Source organism: Petaurus breviceps, unplaced genomic scaffold, assembly GCF_028583685.1.
Source record: "Petaurus breviceps papuanus isolate PSGF00001 unplaced genomic scaffold, PetGlider_PUasm1.0 154, whole genome shotgun sequence".
Taxonomy (NCBI): Eukaryota; Metazoa; Chordata; class Mammalia; order Diprotodontia; family Petauridae; genus Petaurus; species Petaurus breviceps.
In genome coordinates, this window is record NW_027185715.1 from 13910823 (window position 1) to 13932943 (window position 22121).

Here is a 22121-nt window from a genome sequence, read left to right on the forward strand (position 1 = left end):
CATCCATCCATCCATCATCCATCCATCCATCCATCCATCCATCTATCTTTCTATCTATCCATATGTCTTATTTGTTCCCAGTGGTCATTATCTCTGACATTGGTATGGACCTCAAGAAAAAGTACAGAATGGTAATATTGCCACTTCTGAGAGAAATGAGTTCCTAGGTTTTTCCCCAGCTCCTCTGGAAATGGCTTATTCACTGAGCCCTTTGACATCCCTAGGAGTGTTGATGACTTTTGTTTTTTACACAAATCCCTTACTAATAATTTCACCTCCCTTGTGACATGGAAAAATAATTAGGCAAAATCAGCCAAGAAAATGACCGCATTTAGTTACATATTAAATACTACACACACATTGTTCCCCATCTCTCAATAGAGAAGAGGGAAGGATATTTCAATTAATTAGTTAATGAATAAACATTTATTGAACATCTATTAAGTGTTAGACACCAAGGACACAAAGAAATGAAATCATCCCTGCACTCAAAGAGTTTATATTCTACCGGAGGAAATTATGCATATGAGTGTGTCTGTCTGTCTATCTATCTATCTATCTATCTATCTATCTATCTATCTATCTATCTATCTATCTATCTATCTATCATCTATCTATCTACACACATATCTATATGTACTCACACATACACATATATATATACACACACAAAAACATTCATATTTATGTATCTGTACATGTATAATAGGGGGCTAAGGGGACCCCTGATCACTTGAGTCTCCTAGTATACTTGAAGAAATTATATGATGTAATGGATAAGTTGTATAAAATATATGCCCTTTTGAGTGCAAATATCAGATAAACAGAAATTTGTTTAATCACGCCCAACTCTTTGTAACCCCATTTGGGGTTTTCTTGGCAGAGATACTACAGTGGTTTGTCATTTCCTTCTCCAGCTTATTTTTCAGATGAGGAAACTGAGGCAAACAAAGTGACACACACAGCTAATGTCTGAGGCCAGTTTGAACTGGGGAAGACGAGTCTTCCCTGGCCACTCTATGCACTGGACCACCTAACTGCCCCTAACAGAAACTAGGAGATATAAAGTTGAATCTCTTTCGATGTTGATTAGTCCATTTGTATATAAAAGGGCTGTTGCAACTCATCTGAAGATTGGCAGAGACAACAAATGGATTGCTTTTAGATGGGAACAGCAAATATTTAACTGGGGTGCATTTAAAGGGAGTTGATTACATTGGGAGTTTCCCAATTGAGTCCCTCCCCTTCAATCTCCCAGACATTTCATGAAATGATAAGCATTCATGGGCAAATAGTAATGAAAAGAGCAAGAACCAATGAGATAGAAAGAGACCCAGGGTTTCAGACTCTGAATGGCTCATACTTATTATTTCTAAAGGTCATGAAACTTTGACTGGCCCATTAACACCTTGTAAAGGATCCATCCCTCTTGGACTCTGTGCCATTTGCAACTCTTAAAGGGCGTGCCCCCTCAGACTTTGAGTGCACATAAAAGGGCTGAGGAGTTCAGTTGGGGATAGGCAGAGACAATGGAACTTCTCCCTGGTCATAGATGCCTGCTGTGAGAGTTTAAAAACAGAGGTGCTGAGTGGCTTGATTAGCAGAGATCTTGTGATTCGTAAAAAGCAGTATGGTGACATCAGGAGAAGACATGTAGGAGGGGAGGACCCTTTATGGCACTGGAAGTATAAATTGTCCTGGCCACATGTAACCTTGGGGAACAAGGGTGTATTGGCAAATATTTAACAACCGACTCTGCCTTCCTCCCCCCCCCCATATACTGATGGCACACTTTAAAGTTTAATCTACATTATAAACTTCTTTCTCCATCTATTTTTTTTTAAGTCTAGATGATCAGCAAGACTTATATATCAAATCAAGCCTTGATTTATAGCATTCGCCTGTTTCTGAGGTGTAAATATTCACACTGAAAGTTTAACAACTGGCTTCAGCACACTCCCATGTATATGCATCTCTCCTTTTATAAACTCTAAGAGTATCTACTCTCCACAGTGACTCTGTGTTTATTTCTGGGAGGTGGGGTCAGGAAGTTGTTGGCTGCTTTTCTTACTCTACTATTTCAGTAAATGCTAATTATTTCATTTAGCTCAGGGCTTCTTAAACCTTTTCCACTCATGACCCCTTTTTAGCAGCTTTACTTGTCATGACCTGAGGGCTTGTATAGCACAAAGTGCGCATGCTTTGTGTTCAGAACCAAGGGTACAGGGAAGTTACACATGCAAAATGGGCAAGTTCAGACAGAAATACTTTGTATTCTTTATGGCATTGATTTTTATTATTTTTTATTATTTTAATTAACGTTTAGTAGTTGTGCATTGAGAAACCTTTTTAACTCTTGTTAAATCTTTCACAATCTCATATGGGTTTGACACCCCCAGTTTAACAAACACTGATAGCTGACTAGCGTCAAGGTAAACACACTTAGTGGGGGCTTGTGAGCTCTCATTTTAGTAGTTAAGACTCACAGAATAGAACCTGGTGTAACTGACACATGGGGGATTGACCTATGGTTACCCAAAGGGGTCACTATGTATAGAAAAATAAATACAAGGTAATTTTAGGGGAAGGTGCTAGCAACTGGAGGGAACGGGAAATAAAGAAGGGGTAGATCAATGTTCTCCAACTCAACTAGGAAATGGGACCATTAAACAATACATGAAGATCCCAGCGGGCCACATGGTTACTTAGAAAATCACAAAGTAGCATTGTCTATATCTTACTGTATATTTTTGGTTAAATGTTTCCCTGTTGCATTTTTATTTGGTTAGGGAAGTGTTTGAGAGGGTTCCTGGCAGTTTCCCATTTCTGGAGCAGTTACTTGTAGGAGGTGATGCTCGAGTTGAGCCTTATCAGAGTTTGGTGTTAAGGAGGGAGTGGATTTTAGGCATTTGGGGTGGCTAAGGAGAAGGGACGCAGGTGGGTGATGGAATGGTACATGTGAGGAGCAACAAAGCCAGCTAGGCTGGACTGTTTGGTACATGGAGATCAGTAATACGTAATAAGGCTGGAAAGTAGACTCTAGCCAAGCTGTGAAGGACTTTACATACTTAACCAAAGAAAGAGCAAATAATATGCTCCATTCTGCATTCAGACTCCATAGTTCTTTTTCTGGTTGTGGACAGCATTGTCCATCATGGGTGCTGTCTTGGAGTTGTCTTGGATCCTTGCATTGCTCAGAAGAACTAAAGCTGTCTAAGTCAGTCATCACCCATTGCCGCTATTAATTTGTGCAATGTTTTGGTTCTGCTCACTTCACTCAGCATTAGATCATTCAAGTCTAGAAAGCTATTTCAGGAGTCAAAATGAGTGCTGATAGGGACCTGTCCTCTAAGATCAAGGTTAGTTTTTACAGTTACTTAGAAATGAAGTTTACCTTTTAGTGTGATTCTCATTTACATATTCATAGAGACATTTGTAGTGTCAAGATATTAGGAGACACCTTGTTTTCCAGGGCTAAGGCCCAGAAAACACAAGCTGTGGCCTGAGCTTGGCATAACAACAATCCTTTGCACTCATCCCTTGGCAAAATCACATAATTATTACACTGCTTTGACCAGCACCAAGCCAAACTTGGACAAGTTCTGGTCACAAAGCCCTGCTATGAATCATCTCTATCACATTGTTGCTGTTACCCTTCCTTGTCAGGACGACAGCCCAATGTAAAGCCATCAGTGTAAGTATTGAGATCTGCCCTGCTGGGGATGGGGCCCCAGCACCTGTGTCTAGATCCCCTCATTGCTTGTAAACTATTTCAATTTGAAGTTAAACTTCTATTTGAATCCTGACTGTCTCGCCTCTAGCTTGCTCTGTTTGTCTCTGGTCAGAGACAAATAGAGTAGAGGCAAGTTTGGTCAGGCTGATGTGTGTGTGTGTATGTGTGTGTGTGACAGAGAGAGAGAGAAAGAGAGATAGAGAGAGGGAGAGAGAAAGAGAGAGAGAGACAGAGAGAGACAGAGAGAGAGAGAGACAGAGACAGAGACAGAGAGACAGAGAGAGAGAGAGAGACAGAGGCAGACAGAGAGAGCCCCTCCAAGTCAGGAAGCAGCATGGACTGTCTTGTTTTCTTTTATTTGCTTACCCAGCACTTAGTACAGTGTCTGGCATATTGTAAATGCTTAATAAATAGTATCTATCTATCTTTCTTCTTTTTTTCTCTCTGTTTCTCTCCTTTCTTTCTTTCTTTCTTTCTTTCTTTCTTTCTTTCTTTCTTTCTTTCTTTCTTTCTTTCTTTCTTTCTTTCTTTCTTTCTTTCTTTCTTTCTTTCTTTCTTCCTTTTTCTTCCCTGTCCTCAAGGAGCTTTCATTCTAATGGAGGAGACAACATAGAAATACACAGGTGCATACAAATTAAATCCAGGAAAGAGAGAATTCATACACATTCATACAATTTTCCCTAGCAGTAAAAGTTTTGAGAACAGAGACTTTGTCTTTTATCATCTCTGTACCCCCAACACCTATAGTACGTTATTTTGTACATAAGCCCTGGGTAAATGCTTATTTGCATTGGAAGACCCATTTGAAGCTGACCAGAAGCTGCTTCTCCCTTGGATACCATTCAAAGGAATTTATTTCCAGGAATAGGTAAAGGACATTATTATTAGGCCCTGTCACTTTCAAGAGAGTCCCATAGACAGCAGCTGAAGACCGGGCAATAGAATGCACACTGTATTTTTAGGCAGTATCATACCTAAGAATGTGCTTGGAATTTTTGCTCGGACTAAAGGAATAAGAATGGATGAGTTTCAAAATAGAGCATCCTTAATCTAGGGCCAGCTCTGGACCGCCTTGCCAGATAAAGGAAATCGAATTCATGGTCCCACCCTCCCCTTTTTGAATGAAAGTGTTCCCTTTCATTCCTTTCTCCCCATTCAGAGCCTCGGTGTCTAAATTCTCTCTCTCCTTCAAGTGTGATCTTCAGCGAGAACTTGATAAATTAATTTATAATGAGGTATAAATGCCTAGTAAATCCTTCTCTCGCAGGAATATTTGGATATTAAAGAAGATATAGACACAGCTGCCATTTAATTTAAGTCAAAGCAAAACAACTCTAATTATGGAATTTCAGACATCGTCAAGCAGCATGGCAGAAATATTTTGGATGAAGAAAGGCCTGCCAAATATTGGAAACTTTACCCCAGGAGGTCACCCCCTATTCTTAAGACCACAATCCATTTTTGCTCTTACCTACCCCCCTTCCCATCCTCCATGACAAAGATACAGTCCTGTTTCCATTGCTCTTCATCCTCTCCTGAGAGGATGCCTTTTGGAGTCAGAAGTTCTGTGAGTGAAAGCATGATGCACAGTTATGGGAATAAGAATGGAACAAGTTCAGCTTGTTTTACAGACCAGCATTCCTCCAAGTGCTGGGCAGGGTGCCCAAGTGTGGGTGAGGAGGGGTGGGGAGCCAGGGATTCCATTCAATCCAAAGAAAAGAGAGAGGGAAATCAAAGGCATTTTTCCCCTTAGACCTTGAAACTAGCCAGAGTTCCAATTCAGAGTTAAATACAAATTGGATGGTTCTTCATCTACTATGACTAGAATGAAAAGGTCTTGTTAAAAGAGCTCAGGGTAGCGTTGGGAGGGGGCCTGTGTGGGTCTTTGGTTTGGCTATTAGGTTTAGGTCAGTAGGGGGACATCTTTTTGAAGTCAAAATAAATCGAGGACCTTTCCATGATAGGAAATGTTTTACTAGCATGCATTAAGAAAATGTGTAATAAGAAGGGAAAAAAGCCTGTGAATTCAATAGCCTTTCAAAATTCATTTGCATTTTATTAATCAACAGTCTCTAAATACATTTGTAAAACAGTGAAAAACAGTGTGTGTGTGTGTGTGTGTGTGTGTGTGTGTGTGTGTGTGTGTGTAAAGACTTTCTCTACCAATGCGGATCAGCACCCTCTTTGCAGGTTGTAGTCTTGGAGAAAAGTTGCCCAGGGACACTGAAATTTAATTAACTTCTCTAGGGACAACCAGATAGAGTTAAATAAGAGGCAGGATTGAAACTCAGTTCCTCCTGCCTTTGAGGAAGCTATTCTTCCACACTGTATCTCATGTTTGTGCAAGATATTTTTATATCCCATCTATAGAAGGAATATTTGCATATTTCTTATGTGAGGCTTTAATGATATGGTTAGGACTATTCTGCGACTTTTACGTTCCCAGACTCCTTGGTCCCTTCATGATTCTCCAGGAACCTCCAAGTTAGAAATCATTGGTTTGCAACAATGAGTTCCATCCCAAAGAGGACATTTGCTCTGGCTCCTTCTTATTCCAGGAAGATTCCTTGGCTATATTCAATGACTGGCCAGATTTTAAGTATTGATGATCTGAGGAATGTAGCTAAATAGAGAGGGGACTGGCCTGAGAGCCAGAAAACTTGGGTTTGAATCTCACCTCAATTACCCTGCTAATATTACTTTGGGCAAACACGTTCCCTTCTCTGGGACTCGGTTTCTTTACCTATAAATTTAAAGAAATAAGAAGAGATGAAGATCTAGCTCTAAAATTATGATTCTGTGAACACCGACAAGCATTTATATATGGGAAGAAGGTCATCTGTCATTCTCTGAATCCAAGTTTTGAAAACTTCTGTGTTTTTTAAATTTTTCTTACCTTTAAAAAATAGCCAGGATCTTATGAAATTATAACCACTTCTTTCAGTTTACATGGCTGTCTGTTCTTCTTTATCTCTGAAAATCAGTTGAATTCATAAAACAGTGATTGCTTGTCTAGCCAGCTTCCCCCAAAGAAATGAGCTGCCTACAGTAATTACACCCTGTTGTTGTAGACCAGACCTGACTTCGGCAAGCTTGAGAGCAGAATGAAATGAGATATGGGTAAAGCATCTAATGTTAATAAAGGCAGGTTTACTTAGCCATTTCATGGAAAGGATACTCAGCAAGGATCCATCATTGGTTCAGGTAGAACCCCTCCTTGTCTCCATACAGAAACTCTGAATAGCAGGGTATCCTGTAGTCCTGGGACGTCTGCCAAGTCTAAGGAGGCACTACTCCTTATAGACTGTCTTCTTTCATGTACTTAGGTGTCTATGATTGAGCATTAGCCTCCTGAACCAATTAAGATTTAGGGCCAGATTCTTTATTTTTCAAGGAAAAAAAAAACTTTAGTTTAGCCTACACTAATAGATATTTCTCCCACTACATCTGATAAATAGATCTTGGCTTCTAAGAAAACACAGATGGAGACTTGCTTTAGGCACAATGGTCAAATACAACTGCCTCAGAGAAAGTTTTGTTTGAATAAAGATGACCAAATAATATAAAAATAAATGCCACTTATAAATAGAAATGTACAGATGTCTACAATGGAGAGACTGATGAGACAGCAGAGTAGTTTCCTGAGAGTCTTTTCTTTAGAAGGCTGACTTGAGGGGTTCCATTTTTGGGATTAGAAGGAGCCAGAGCAAAAATCCTCTTTGGAATGACATCGGGTCCATCTGGAAACTAACTCTCTGTTTCAAACCAATGGTTCCCAACCTGGAGGTCCCTGGAGGATCATGGAGGGACCAAGAGGTCTGGGAATATATAAGCTACAAAATAGTCATGGCCATATCATTAAAGCCTCACACAAGAAAATATGCAAACATTCCTTCTCTAGATGTGTAATGGTAAAGTTAATTTGAAAATCTTCCTTGCTTTAAAAATATACTCTGCCCTCTAATAGGCTGAATGTAATCACATGAAGCCTGTGGTGGCAGGAGTCTGATGAAGGGTAAAGCAGAACCCACAGGAAGCTGGGATTCAGAGCAGCTAAACATAGTTGGGAGGAGAGGAAGCATCTGAGGGAGACAGTTGGGCTTGTGAGTAAAAGTTGGTGTTTTAGGGCTTATGTTGGTTTGTGGGAAGGTTAAAGGATGCTGTGGCTCTCTGTGCTGTTATGGCTTATTAACTTCTTTGCTACTGTGATGGAATAGGCTTACTGGTTTTGGGATTTGGTTTTCTGGTTTCTGAATAAATGTTTTGCTTCTGTCTTCTATATGGAGAGTCTTTTACATTTTGTGATTGAGCACTATGCAGGTATATTTATAGTGATCGTTGGTGCTGTGAATATTGCATTGGTGCTACAAGATGGGATATAAAAATACCTTGTACAGACATAACAGGCAGTGTGGTAGAGGAACTAGAAAGCTTGCTTCAAAGGTAGGAAGAACTGAGTTAAAATCCTGTCTCTTATTTAACCATATCTGGTTGCCCCTGGAAAAGTTAATTATGTTTTCGTGTCCCTGGGCAACTTTTCTCTAAGACTACAACCTTCAAAGGGGTTGCTGATCTACATGGGTAAAAAGTCTTTATATACAAACACACAAAATTAATTTTGGCTGTTTTTCAAATGTATTTAGAGACTGTTGTGATTAATAAAATGCAAATTCATTTAAAAAGGCTATTGAATTCACAAGTTTGTTTTTTTTCCCCCTCTTCTCATTACATATTTCCTCAAAACATACTGGTAAAACATTTCCTATCATGGAGGGGTCCTCAGTAATGAAATGCTTATTTTGGCTCCCTGGATCTCTTTTTCTCCTAGGATGTACTGCCCCCTGTTAAAAAAAAAAAGAAAGAAAAAGGTTGTATATTTTTATCACTTTTTTTATTTTTTGCTTTTTGGAGGGGCTAAGGGAGGGCAATTGGGGTTAAGTGACTTGCCCAAGGTCACATGGCTAGTTTTGTGTTAAGTGTCTGAGACTGGATTTGAACTCAGGTCCTCCTGACTCCAGGGCCAGTGCTCTATTCACTGTGCCACCTAGCCACCTCCATTTTTATCACTCTTACAGAATCAAAGGCGACTAAGTGGTACATGGATAGAGTACTGGGCCTGGAGTCAGGAAGACCTAAGTTGTAATCTGGTCTCAGATCCTTACTAGGTAGGCATTTAACCCTGTTTGCCTCATTTTCCTCATCTATACAATGAGCTGGAAAAGGACATGGCAAGCCAGTCCGGTATCTTTGGCAAGAAAACCCCAAATTGGGTTGTGAAGAGTCAACACAACTGAAATGACTGAACAATAACAGCATTGGCAAACTGAGGCCAAGAAATGGGAAATGACTTGGCTGAGGTCATAGCTTAATTAAACCCAGACCCCCTCCCCTACCTCCATAAAGAGAGCACAGGGTCTCTCCCTGACATTATGATTTCAGTCTGCCTACAACCAGAGCGGTAACTAGGATGGGCAACCAGCGCTTTGCCCTAGGGTGCTGAATAATCTTGAGAATTTAGATAAAAACCAATATAATTTGGCAGGTAATCAGGAGAAAAAAAATTACTTTAAAAGGAAGTTACAAGTCATTTTCTTCCCAATCTCCCTCTTCATACCTCAGGTGAATTCCTCCCTCATCACCTGTATGATCTCTCCCATAGTGGCCTTGAAGCATTTCAGCTCTGACTCAAAGGTGTGCTCTGAGCTGAATTCCATGTCTTGTGCTGCTCCAATAGCAAAACATTGCTAGGTAGGGGTTTTGCACACAGTAGTGGAGAGCAGGCCAACACCCAGAGGCCAACATCCTTACAGTAAAAAGAACACTGGATGTGAAGCCAGGAGGCCTAGATTGGAGTCCTGGTTCTACTGTTTTCAAATTATATGAACTTGGCAAGTCACCTCTCTTTGACTTTTTGGTTTGTCATATGTAAAGTAAGAGGGTTGTATAAGATAGCCTCTAAGACCAACTTCCAACTTTAAACCCTACAATCTCTGACTTCCCATTTACAAGCTAAGCATTTTTCTTACTTTGAGAAACAGACAGTAGATGACCATGCCCTCATGGGGAGCCACCAGCTGCCCTTATAAACATTCAGACTTATAAAGGATAGTTTTATTTACAAATTAGCAAACACAGAATTTATATCTATATCGCTATAGAGTCAAGTGACCTTCCCTTAGTGGGTCATCCTTTCCAGTATGGATCCATCCTTTCCACATTGTTTTTATTCTTCCACCTGTACAGCCTTCATGACTTAGAGTACCTGTTTGGGTACAGGTCTTGCAGTGGAGGAGGCTATGGTTCTCTCCTTCATGTCAGGTCTCCCTTTTGGAGATCCTTTGCTTGTATTTCATAGGTCTTGTCTTAGTAGCTCTTCATCGGTGTCACTTGTCTCTATACCCTCATCTCTATTCTCTGTGTTCCATAAGTTCATAGCAGGATGACATAAATGGCTGAAGGTTCTGTTTTATGTCTTCACTTCCAATACTTCCCTGTTCTTGGTAATACTGTAGGTCTATCTCTGCAGCTCATTCCTTGACTGGCTTTATACAGTTCTCCCACTCTCCAGAAGGTGGCACTTATCACCTTATTCAGGGGATCTTCTGTATTTACAACTCAAAATAAAGCTTGAGGCTGAACTGTCTCTCCTCTCACACACAAAAGATACCTCAGTGGATTGTAAACTTCTCACTCGTGAAATGAATCTTTGTTTTAAACTCCATTCTAGTGCTTGTGAATATCTCTATGGATATTCATCTATAGATTTTTAGATCTATCAATATCTGTAGAAATATCTCTCTCTAGCTATGTATCTAGAGAGATATCAATATAACTTTAGACATATATGGAGAGATATCTCTGCATCTATAGATATTATATATCTATATTTTATCTTTTTTATCTATATCTTTGTGTATGTGTGTGTGTGTATATGTGTAAACACACAGAGAGATGACAAATCAGTCCCATTTTCCTCTCCTTAAACATTAACTGTGTGACTCTGGGAAGATCAATTAACATCTCAGCCCCAGTTTCCTTATCTGTAAGCTGGGGATAATAATAGCTCCTATCTTCCAGGGTTGTTATGAAGATCAAATGAGATAATTTATGAAAAAATGCTTAGGATGGGAAGAACAAAGTAAAAGGTGCATAGCAGAAAACAAAAAGAAACTAACAAGGAAGCAAAGAAAAGATGGAGAGCTCTCAACAGAATGTGTAGTACTTATTATATAGGCTTTCTTAAAATGGAAATTTATTGCTATGTATTTTGAATCCCCTCATGTTTTGCTGTTCACATGGCTACTTTTTTCCCCTTTTCTTATGTATTATTTTCTTCTTATGTATTTAAGTTTCAGTGTTTAAGTTTATAATATGTTCCTTTTTCCTTTCTTATTTGAGTAATAAAACAAAACAAAATGCTCTGCAAACTTTAAAACATTATGCAAATGCTAAGCCTTACTATTATTTTCCAAGTTCAATGTAAGTGAGCTCTGTTTATTTTGCAAAGGGATATTTTCTCACAGGAGTCTAGTTCAATCCTAGAGCTACATGAGAAAGTTCCTGTTTCCTGGCCTCAGTCCTATAGATAATAATCTAGCACCTACCAATTGTAATATATTCATTAAACCCAAGAAAGAAAAGCCCTTTAAATTATAAGAGAAGATGCAACAGCAGCTTAGGTAGCCAGTTTTACCAACTCTTAAATGGCTGTGAAATTTATCAGTGTTCTTATTGCACCAAAGCTTTAACTATATGGTAGAGACCCAGAATGGGCACTGGCTGATGTTGGCACTGTATTTATTTAAACTGGAGTTTTAAAAAGCTTGTTAGTTCATCTTTTGGCTCTCCTTCAATAAGTTGGCATTAATTAGACCACCCTTGCCACATGTGCCTAAACTGAGTATAGATTGAACTGACTCTTGCAAGGGAATTAATTTATCTCTCCAGAGTGGGCAGACTAGAAGACGCCCAGAATACTTGGGCCAATTTCCTAGTGCCTGGCCAGGCATATTATAAAGAGGTGAGTTCTCACTGTGCAGGTCCATTGGGGTATAAGCCCAGCACCCACACTGCTTTGTAAACTTGTTCTGCTCCCCTTGCTGTCCAAAGCTTTCAAGGGACAAACAAAGCATGGGCAGACAATAACAGAGAAATACAGGCTGGATGTTGTGTGAGGAATCAGTCAGTGATCAAGGGAGGGCCAATCTCTTTGCACCCTAGAAATCTCTCTACCACAGAAATTCAAAAGGAACAAAAGATTAACTAGAACTTCAAAAGAATAAAAGTAGTAAGGACATCCTGCCAAATCCACACCACACCCATTCAAAACAACATTAATGAGAGATTTTTAATTGGAATTTTGTTTTGTTTTTTTGCTTATGTATCACTAACTTTCCCCAAAGTAACCCAGTTCTTTCTTTCAGGGAGCTATCCCTCATAATAAGGAATAAAAAAGAGGAAAAAATCCTTTCACCAAAACTAACAAACACATTGAAAAAAATCTGATATTTTATGCAGTTTTCCATACCCATAGTGTTCCACCTTCTTTGTATAGGTAGGGTGCCTTCTCATATCTCCTCTTTGGGGCCAGGCTTAATAATTATAATTTCACTGAATTCAATTTTTTTGGAAGGGGTGGGGAGAGGCTGTCATTAGGCAATCAGTCAATAAACATTTTTTTAGAAGTACCTACTATGTGTTAGGCACTGTGCTAAGTGCTGAAAATACAAAAAAGAAGGGAAAGATAGTTTCTTCCCTCAGGGAGCTTACAATCTATTGAGAAAGACAGCAGGCAAACAAATATGTACAAATGAGCTATATGCAGGATAAATAGAAAATAATTAACAGAGGGAAGGCCCTGGAATTAGGAGGGATTGTGAAAGGCTTCCTGTTAGAAGATGAGATTTTAGTTGGGACTTTAGGGAAGGCAGGGGAGTGATGGAGATAAGGAGGGAGAGCATTCCAAGCACGGGGGCCAATCAGAGAAAATGCTTGCAACCTATAGATGGAGTGTCATTGGATCAAAGAGTATATAGACAGGAATAAAATGTAACCAGACTGGGAAGGTAAGGAAGGGACTAGATTACGAAGGGCTTTGAACACCAAACAGGATTTTGTAGTTGTTCCACTGGAGTTCATTTAGTAGAGGGGTGTCATAGTCAGATGTATGCTTTAGGAAAATCACTTTGTTGGCCGAATGGAGGATGGATTGAAGTAGGGGTAGACTTGAGATAGGTAGACCCACCAGCAGGATACTGTAGTAGTCCAGGAATGAAGTAATGAGCACCAGCATCAGAGGGGTAGCAGTGTCAGAGGAGAGAAGGGGGGCATGCTGGAGAAAGTTGAAAAGGTGAAATCAATAGGTCTTAGTACCAAAGTGGTTATGGGTGTGAGAGCTAATGAGTTGAGGATGACACCTAAGTTGTGAGCCTGGGAGACTGGGAGAATGGTGTTGCCTTTGACAATAGTAGGGGAATTAGAAGATGGAGAAGATAATGAGTTCAGTATTGGATGTGTTGAGTTTAAGATGTCTACTAGAATTCTAGTTTGAGATGTCTGAAAGGCACTTGGAGATAGGAGATGGGAGCTCAGCAGAGAGTTTAGGGAAGGGAAGGTAAATTTGAGAATCATCAATATACAGGTGATAATTAAATTTATGTGGCCTGATGGGATCACCAAGTGAAATAATACAAATGGAAGAGAGAAACGGTACCAGGACAGAACCTTGTGGGACCTCTATGGTTTGAGAACATGATCCAGTTGAGAATCTAGGCAAAGATACAGAGCAATGGTCAGATGAGTAGGAGAACTAGAAAACAGTAGTGTCCTGAAAACCTAGAGGGAAGAGGTTATTAATGAGGAGAAGGTGATCAGCAGTGTCAAAGATTGAAGAGAATGAGAATTTAGAAAAGGCCATTGGATATTTACTAGACTTGGGCAAGTCACTTAACCCCAATTGCCCTGCCTTCCTCCCTGCAAAAAGAGAAAAAGAAAGAAAGGAAGGAAGGAAGGAAGGAAGGAAGGAAGGAAGAAAGAAAGAAAGAAAGAAAGAAAGAAAGAAAGAAAGAAAGAAAGAAGGAAAGAAAGAAAGAAAGAAAGAAAGAAAGAAAGAAAGAAAGAAAGAAAGAAAGAAAGAGAAAGGAAGGAAGGGAGGAAGGGAGGGAGGAAGAAAGGAAGGGAGGAAGAAAGGAAGGGAGGAAGGAAAGAAGAAAGAAAGGAAGGGAGGAAGAAAGGAAGGGAGGAAGGAAAGAAGAAAGGAAGGAAGGGAGGAAGGAAGAAAAGGCTATTGGATTTAGCAATTAAGAGATCATTGGTGAAGAGAGCAGTTTCCTTGGAACAATGAGGTCAGAAGCTAGGTTGTAAGGGGTTAATAAGAAAGTGAGATGAGAGAAATTGTAAGTACCTGTCTTAGATGGTCTTTCCAAGGAAGCTTAGCCACCAAAGGTAGGAAAGGTGTAGGATAAGAGCCAGTGGTGCTGGAAGGACCAAGGGGAAGGTTTTTTCAGGACTGAAGAGACATGGGCATGTTTACAGGCAGTAGAGAAAGAGCTAGTAGAAAGAGAAAGATGGGCTATGTAGAACAAGGCCAAGAGCTTCCGCCGGAGTGGGGGAGGGGTGGCAGGGCAGAAAGAGAGCGGGGGTTGGGGGGGGGGGAGCGGTGAGGTGCCACTCTCCTCCGGCGCATGCGCGCAGTCACCGGAAGGCCTGTGGCCTCTTAGGGAGCCTGAAAAGGCTCAGGCGTGGCGGCCACAGCGGAGGGCGTCCCTGCAGCCCAGCGGGAGGGTCTGGGTCGAGACGATGCCGTGGTGGAGACGGCCGAGGCGGACGTCACGGGGCTGTGCCAGGACGTGTTCTCCAAAATGGCCACGTACCTGACGGGGGGAGCTGACAGCCACCAGTGAAGATTACAAACTTCTAGAAAATAGGAACAAACTGACTAGCTTGGAGTATCGAGAAATGAAAGATATTGCAGTAAACATAAGTAGAAACCTAAAGGACTTACACCAGAAACATGCCGCCCTTCAGCCTTCTCTGGATCAGATCACTGTAACTGATGAGCAGGTAGCCGCTCTCCAGGGGGCAGCTTACAAATTGGATGCGTGTGCAAAGAAACTAGAAGCAAAGTTCAAGAAGCTAGAAAGGCGATGAAAGAATTCTTTAGCACAAAGACTGAAACTGCAAGAATGTTTTATAAGAAATATGTGGGATGGGACTTGATCGATAGGCTTCAGATCCCAAAAGGGAGCGGTGCTGCTGACCCAAGGAGAATCCCAGCCCCGCCTCTGGCTGGATCCCTGGAACCTCATTTTAGCGTGTGCTTCCTTGTGTGCCCTGGACCAAGGCTCGGAAATCAGGATCACCCCCCTCTGGAGCAGACACCGAAGAGACGCTCTCCTCCCTTGCCTCCCACCCCCCTCATAACCTGTTCTTCAGCTTAAACAATAAATGCCAACATATGACCCTCAAAAAAAAAAAGAAAGAGAAAAATGAAAAATAAGTGACAGAATGGGCATGACAGAGGGGCCAATCTTCTGGAAGAGTTGGGAAGGAAAGGGATCACTTGAGCAGGAAAAGGGGGATAAAGTCATTTCATCATGTGAGACAGGAGTGAAGGAGGAGATGGTGGCAGAGTATATATGAGTGAGATAAGATGAGGAAGAGGGGAGAAAAGGGAGCTAATGATGAATGGCCTAAACTTTTTTCTGAAAATGGTTCTGAGATGGTAGGGTCAGGGTAGGGGGAAGCATGGGAGGTCTAAGGAGGGATGAAAAGGTTGTAAGAACTGCTTTGCAGAGTAGGACAGTGAATTGATGAGGGAGGTGTAGTAAGATTTCCCAGTATCAGTGAGGGCCCAGTTTACATTGTGTAAGATAAATTTGTAGTGGACCCAACCGGAACAGTTGAGTGATTTTTTTTCACCTTCTTTCAGTAGTATGTGTATAGAAGAGAAGGGGGTAGATGGAGAGAATGATTCAGAGCTGAGAATTCACACAGTGAGTGAAATGTTAAAGGGGTTAGGGACTCAAGAGAAGAGAATGGTATTGAATTGAATTGGTTAGCCAAGGGGTTAAGATGAAGAAAAGAGAAGTAAATAATGTAGGAGAGTTGACCTGGGAGAGAATTGAGGGGTCAAGGGATTTGAGGTCACAGTATGGACAAAGAATAGGGCTTTGGTAAGGGAAGGCAGAGGGAAAGATGGAAAGCCAATAGATTGTGATTAGATAAGGTGATTTTGGAATTCTTGACCATGGATGTGATACCTTTGATGGTAAGATCAAGGGTATGACCATCTTTGCGAGTGGTGTGGAGGAGTGGCTCAAGGGAAGTTAGTAGATTGAGAAACTGTGTGGTTATGGTGTTTAAGAGAGTCAAATATGTATGTACTAAAATCATCCAGTGAAAAACTTGGAGTTCTGTGGGTAAAAACTACCAAGTTTTGATTGTATGGCTAGCATGATCCTCAAAACAGGAGAGGTTACAAATTGATGGAGGTAGAGAGAGAAACTGGAAGTGGCCGTGGGGAACAAGGAATATTCTAACCCTCCTGCCTTGACCTGTTAATTGTGGGGAATGAGTGAGGGAGAGGCTAATACTGGAAAGGGGAGGGAGGGAGGCTGTGTGAAGGAGCCAGATTTCAGTAAAATATAGTAGATGGAAGAAGTGGGAAAGGAAAAGATTTTGGATGAAGGGAAGTTGTTGACTTTGGAACAGGCATGCCAGAGGGCACAGTGAAAGGAGAGGGTGGTGTTTGGTTGGAACCTTGGGGTGGGAGGGTTGAGAGGGATGGGAATAAGGGATTGAGTGGTGGAAGGTGGGGAATGGGGTTTCAGTGCTGACCTGTGGAGGTTTAGAATGGGTGGCATATATAGGGCATGACCAAGTGTAAGAAAGTTCATCATTGAGGGAAGGCACTTCTCAAAGAAGGTTGGAGGCATGAAACGGTCAGATAGGATATTCCTCTTCCCTCTCCTCTGAAGTGTAAAGATTAGGCATGAAGTAGCACAAGAAACAGCGGAGCAGGTCCTGCTGTCCACCAACTTCCCTCTTTCTGTTTCTTCAAGGGACAGCAGTTATCGGAAGGCCTGGGGTTGAAGATAACATTGCTCCTGTTTGCACCAGAGGCTCTCCTGATCACGATTAGGAAATCAGGTTGGCAGGAGGAGGTAAGAATCGCCTTGAGCTGACGTAGATGGAAGCTGGCCTGGCTTGGCCCCTTACCGCCTTCCTCCAAGGGAGATGCATGGTCAGAGGAAACTCAGGTTTCTCTTTACTCCTGGGGCTGGCAATTAGGTGGCATAGTAAGAAGTTATAGACCACCTGTGCAGGGAGAAGTCAGCCAGCCCCTTGCCACCTTCTCTCAGGGGCCATGTGTAGCAGGAGATGGGATGCTTGTAGTCAGAGGAAGGTTGTTCTTTCTACTTAGATTGTAATCATTTTGTATGTTATTTTCCTGATTCTATTGAATTCACTTTACATCAGTTCAAATGTATTCTCCACAGGTGTATCAGATACAGCTCTGACAAGGCTAGTGAGAGTCCATTGTTCAATTTTTGGGATGAGCAGAAATTGGCAAGTATTACAAATAAGAACTTGATTTATCATTTTGTTGATTGCCTGGACCAGAATGGAAACCATTCTGAGACTCCAGTCTATACATTTCATCAGGTGGATTTGACCCATGGACTGTAGTTTGCTGACTCCTGGTCCATACTTAAGGAAGAGATGGAGAAAATATTAATTATGCAAATTAAACTTAAAAGTATGCCATGCATATTTCCCCAAGAGGGCCAGTTTTTAAACATTTCTCAACACACTCCTAGACTTGTCTTGCTTTTTGTTTTTCTTCAAATTCATCTGTAATGAGAGATGGATTGAAATACACCCCATGATACATTCATAGAGATATGCCTTCAAGCACCACCTCATGGAATGTGAGCAGAGTCCTCTGTCAACTCCCATGGTTGTCTCTTGGCCCTTTGCCCTAGCTTGTGACAGGCAGGTCAGAACACAGTCAATGAAAACAAGAGATAGTTGACTTTCCGGAATGTAGAGCAAATAATTCAGCCCAACAACATGGCAGCTCAAGTACATAGGTTGTCTTAGGTCAGCCCAAGACCGAATATCAAAGCCCTGGTTGTCTCTTCTGCTTTTTCATTCTTTTCTAAGTCTAGCCAACTGAACAGTAATCATGAAATGAATATTTCCAGCCTTAGAGGCAACCTTGTGTGTTCTAGAAGTTGGGAGCTCCTAGATGTTTAATAAAAACAGCTTCAGGAGGAGTGTCTGGTGACTGCTTGTTGAAGATTGTGCTTGTCCTTCATTCTGGAAGAGAATCATGACATCAGGGTGGTGATGCCATGATATGCAAGTGAATTGGATTCAAGTAAGGGAAGTCTGTGCCAAGTCTCCAGCCTCCCTTTCTCCTCTGGAGCCATCTGGGTCCAGTTGCAAGAGCTATATCAGAATGACTGGAGATGGTCCTGGATACAATGGGAGACCTTGGCCTTTATAAGCTGTGTTCTTTTAACAGGTCTCAGTTTGATGCCCATTCAGTGATTATGACCATTGATAGGAGAAGCCCAATCCTTGACCTGGTTTTCCAGAAGATACAGACCTTGGAAGAGAGAGTGAGTGTCTCAGCCCCCATGAACCCAGCAATTATGTGTCTTGTAACACACATTTTCTTAGAGCACAGTGATGCTGTAGTTCCTTCATGTAAGACTTGTTTAGCTATTCTCCAATTGTTTGGGATTGTCTCTGTTTCTAGTTCTTGTTTTTTCAAAAAGTGCTGATACAAACATTTTAGTGTGTATGAGGGCGACGGCTTGCTTCCTTTTTGTCACTGACCTTGGGATTTATGCCTAGTGGCAGAATCTCTAGGTCAAAGACTGTGGTTATTTTATTCACTTTCTTCTCATAAATTGCTTTCCAGGATGTTTGGGCTAATTCAGAACTCTACCAACTCTGCATTAATCTTTCCTCAGCCCCTTGAAAATCAAAGATGATGATTATAGCTAATATTTTATGTAGTGCCTACTGTGTGAGAGGGATTGTGTGTTAAGTAATTTACAAAAATTATTTTATTTGATTCTCACAACCCTAAGAAGTAGGTGCTATTATTATACCCATTTTACAGTTGAGAAAACTGAGGTAAATAGAGGTTATGACTTGCCTGAAGTCACGTGGCTAGTAAGTTTCTATAGTTGGATTTGAAATCAGGACTTTTCTGGCTCGAGGCCCAGACTCTATCCAAAGTACCACATAGCTGCCTCAATCTTTTGTCATCATTGCCAATTTGTTGGATGTTTTGTACAGAAATATTTTTATTTTTGTTTCACTTATCATTATCATCATTCTCATGTGATTAACAATATTTTGTAATTCTTCTTTTGAGAAATGTTTGTTGATATTGTTTGACCATTTCTCTATTGGGGAATGACTTTTGGTCTCATGTGTCCTATTTGTGATCTTTATATCTGACCCTTATCCTGAATATTTGTTGTTTTTTTTTTAAGCAATCAGGGTTAAGTAACTTGCTCAAGGTTACACGGCCAGGTGTTTCTGGGTGGGTGCTAAGTGTCCGAGCCTGGATTCGATCCCAGGTCATCCCGACAATGGAGCCGGTGCTCTTACTCGTTGTGCTACCTGGCTGCCCCAATGGTTGGATCAGTTTTTTTTTTTTTTAAAGCAATCGGGGTTAAGTAACTTGCTCAAGGTTACACGGCCAGTTATTTCTGGGTGTGGTGCTGAGTGTCAGAGCCCGGATTCGATCCCAGGTCATTCTGACTCTGGGGCCAGTGCTCTTACTCTCTGAGCCACCTGGCCGCCCCTTTGAATATTTGTTATAAAGGTTTTCCCCCTGCTTAACCTTTCTTATCCTGCTTTTCTTGTTTTTCTTTTTTCATGAAAAAGCTTTTAAATTTCATATAATTGAAATTAGCTATTAGCACCTTCGTTTTTTTTTGGGGGGGGGGTTAAAAATCCACCCCCTTGTCACAGATATGAAAGTTACAAGTGATCAGATTTAATATATCTATTTTTGAATTTATTGTTTTATGTGGAGTAGGATGTAGGTCTAAACCTAATTTCTGCCAGAATATTTTCTAATTTTCCCAGAAATTTTTGTCAAAGACCAGGAGTTTTTTTCTAGGTAATTTATGGTTGAAGTTTATCATCCACTGTTACTGAGTTCAATGATGTCTGATTCTTCTTTGTCAAGTCTGTCCCACTGATCTGCTTTTTTATTTTTTAACTAGTAATTAATGTTTTTTTTTTTGATGACTATTGTTTTAGAACAGAGTTTGAGGTCTGGGAGTACTCTTCTTTATGCCTATTTTTTCATTATTTTCCTTAATTTTCTGTGTCTTTTGTCAAAGCAATCTTTGTAATAGCCAGGGAACACCTGATGGCCTCCTCCACATCCTCATGAGTGGGAGACCCAGAGTTACTTCCAAAAATACATGGCCACTGAGATACAGGAGAACCAAAAATCCTTGGAGGGCAAGATTGCTCTTAAAGCTGGAGATACTTCTGTGCTTTGGTGTCTACAAGAGAGACTTCCATAGAAAAATTGAAGCAGCCACATGGGGAGATGGAGGGAGGAAAAAATATAGAGCATTGCTATGGATTCCATATTGACCAACCAATCCAGGACTCAAATACTAAGTACCACACTTGCCTGACAATCAATCACTGAGGTGGAGAACAGATAAAGAAGACTAAGCAAATAAAAATAAGACAGAAACTTTTGAGAGTAGATAAGACAGAAATAACCGATAGTTGGTGATAAACACCCAGAAACCAAGTCAATATCCCTTTCAATTTCCTTCCTTCATGGGAAAATAGTTTGGGGAAGCCACTATACATTATCTACTTATTATACTATTTCCCCCACCTCTGTTTGAAAGACTATCAAGGGTCTGGGATACCAAGCTAAGGAATCTTGACTTTATTCCAGGAACTATGTGAAGCCCAGAATGTTTTTGAGCAGGGGTCAGTATAACAATTGAAACTCTTCTATAGAAAGACTAGACCCAAATCTGACAAAATGTAGAAACTACATTGGGGGTGGGGATAGGGAGTTGGGAGAGAGTGAAGGCAAATAAAGGTAATAGAGGAGCCTATTAGGAGGAAAGATGTAATAAAAGTATGAAGTTTGGGTGGGAATAGAAAGAAAGAAAAAGATCTGACAGATATGAATAATACTAAAGCTATGAAATATTTGTTTTGCCTATTTTAAAAACATCAAAAAGCTTCAATAGAGTTACAATCCCATGGAGGTACAAAGGATGGAAATATTTAATTGACATATTGTTAGAGAAAACATCTTGTCTTACATGACAATTTTTTTTACATAATCATATTGAATTTTGAGCAGTATTCATAGAAATGTAATAATTATATCTAAACTAACATTAAGCTATTTTTCTGTTTTAATAATTGTTCCATATATGAATTAATATATAATTTAAATATAAAATATAATTCTGTATAATCATTTAGTGTATATTATAATAATTTAATATATATAATTCCATATAATAATTTAATAATTTTTCCAATCATTGCTGAATCCAGGAATTTGGCTCTATTTAACTCTTGGTTTTTCCTTCTATGTGTTGGTAGTATGAGCCAGCATGGTAGAACAGATTAGAGGAATGGCCATGAAGCCAGGAAAGCATGGGTTCAAATTTTGCCTTTGACATGTACAGGGTGTGTGACCCTCAGTAAATCACTTAGACCCTTGGTACTCATGGGGACTTTGTGAGAAGAAGATTTGCATTGGCAGAGGAATTTTCCCACCTGGGATCTCCCCACAGCAATAAAATCATGGATTTAATCTCCATGTCCTTTGAAAATGATGCTCAAACTTTGTGCTGCAAGTCATTTAAAATTTTTTCAGTACTTCAGCTGAAAGAAGGGACTATTTTCAGTATAATTACAGATCATTAACCTAAATGATTTAGGTGGCATCTTCAAACACACAAGCAAAATTGCATTCCTCATATATTAGCAGCTGTTTTTGTGAGTTTTGCTTTTTCCCAGTAAGGAAAATAAATTACATATTTATATCTCATACTCTAATTCTTACACATGAGGGATCAGCAAAGTTCCAGAAATGAAATTTGGAGCCGCAGGTCCCCAGAGGGAAGTAAGCAGGCGTTGGGCATCCAGCATGAGAAGAGATTTGTTGAAGAGAAGACTCAATCGGTTAAATTGTGTTTGCACCTCCCAAATCAGTGAGTGCTGCAAATCAGAGCTTGATTTATTATTTTGTTGATTGTCTAGACTTAAGAAAGTGATTGAGAAAATGTTGATAATGCAGTTTAAACTTAAAAATGTGTTGTGCATACATTTTTTCCGCCAGAGAATCAGTTGTTAAACATTT

At 40.4% G+C, this 22121-nt stretch overlaps 1 pseudogene; it reads left to right on the forward strand.

The window, feature by feature from the left end:
- The first annotated feature begins 5276 nt into the window (after positions 1-5276).
- LOC138156218 (biogenesis of lysosome-related organelles complex 1 subunit 2-like) lies at positions 5277-15188 on the forward strand (annotated as a pseudogene).
- The last annotated feature ends 6933 nt before the right edge of the window (positions 15189-22121 follow it).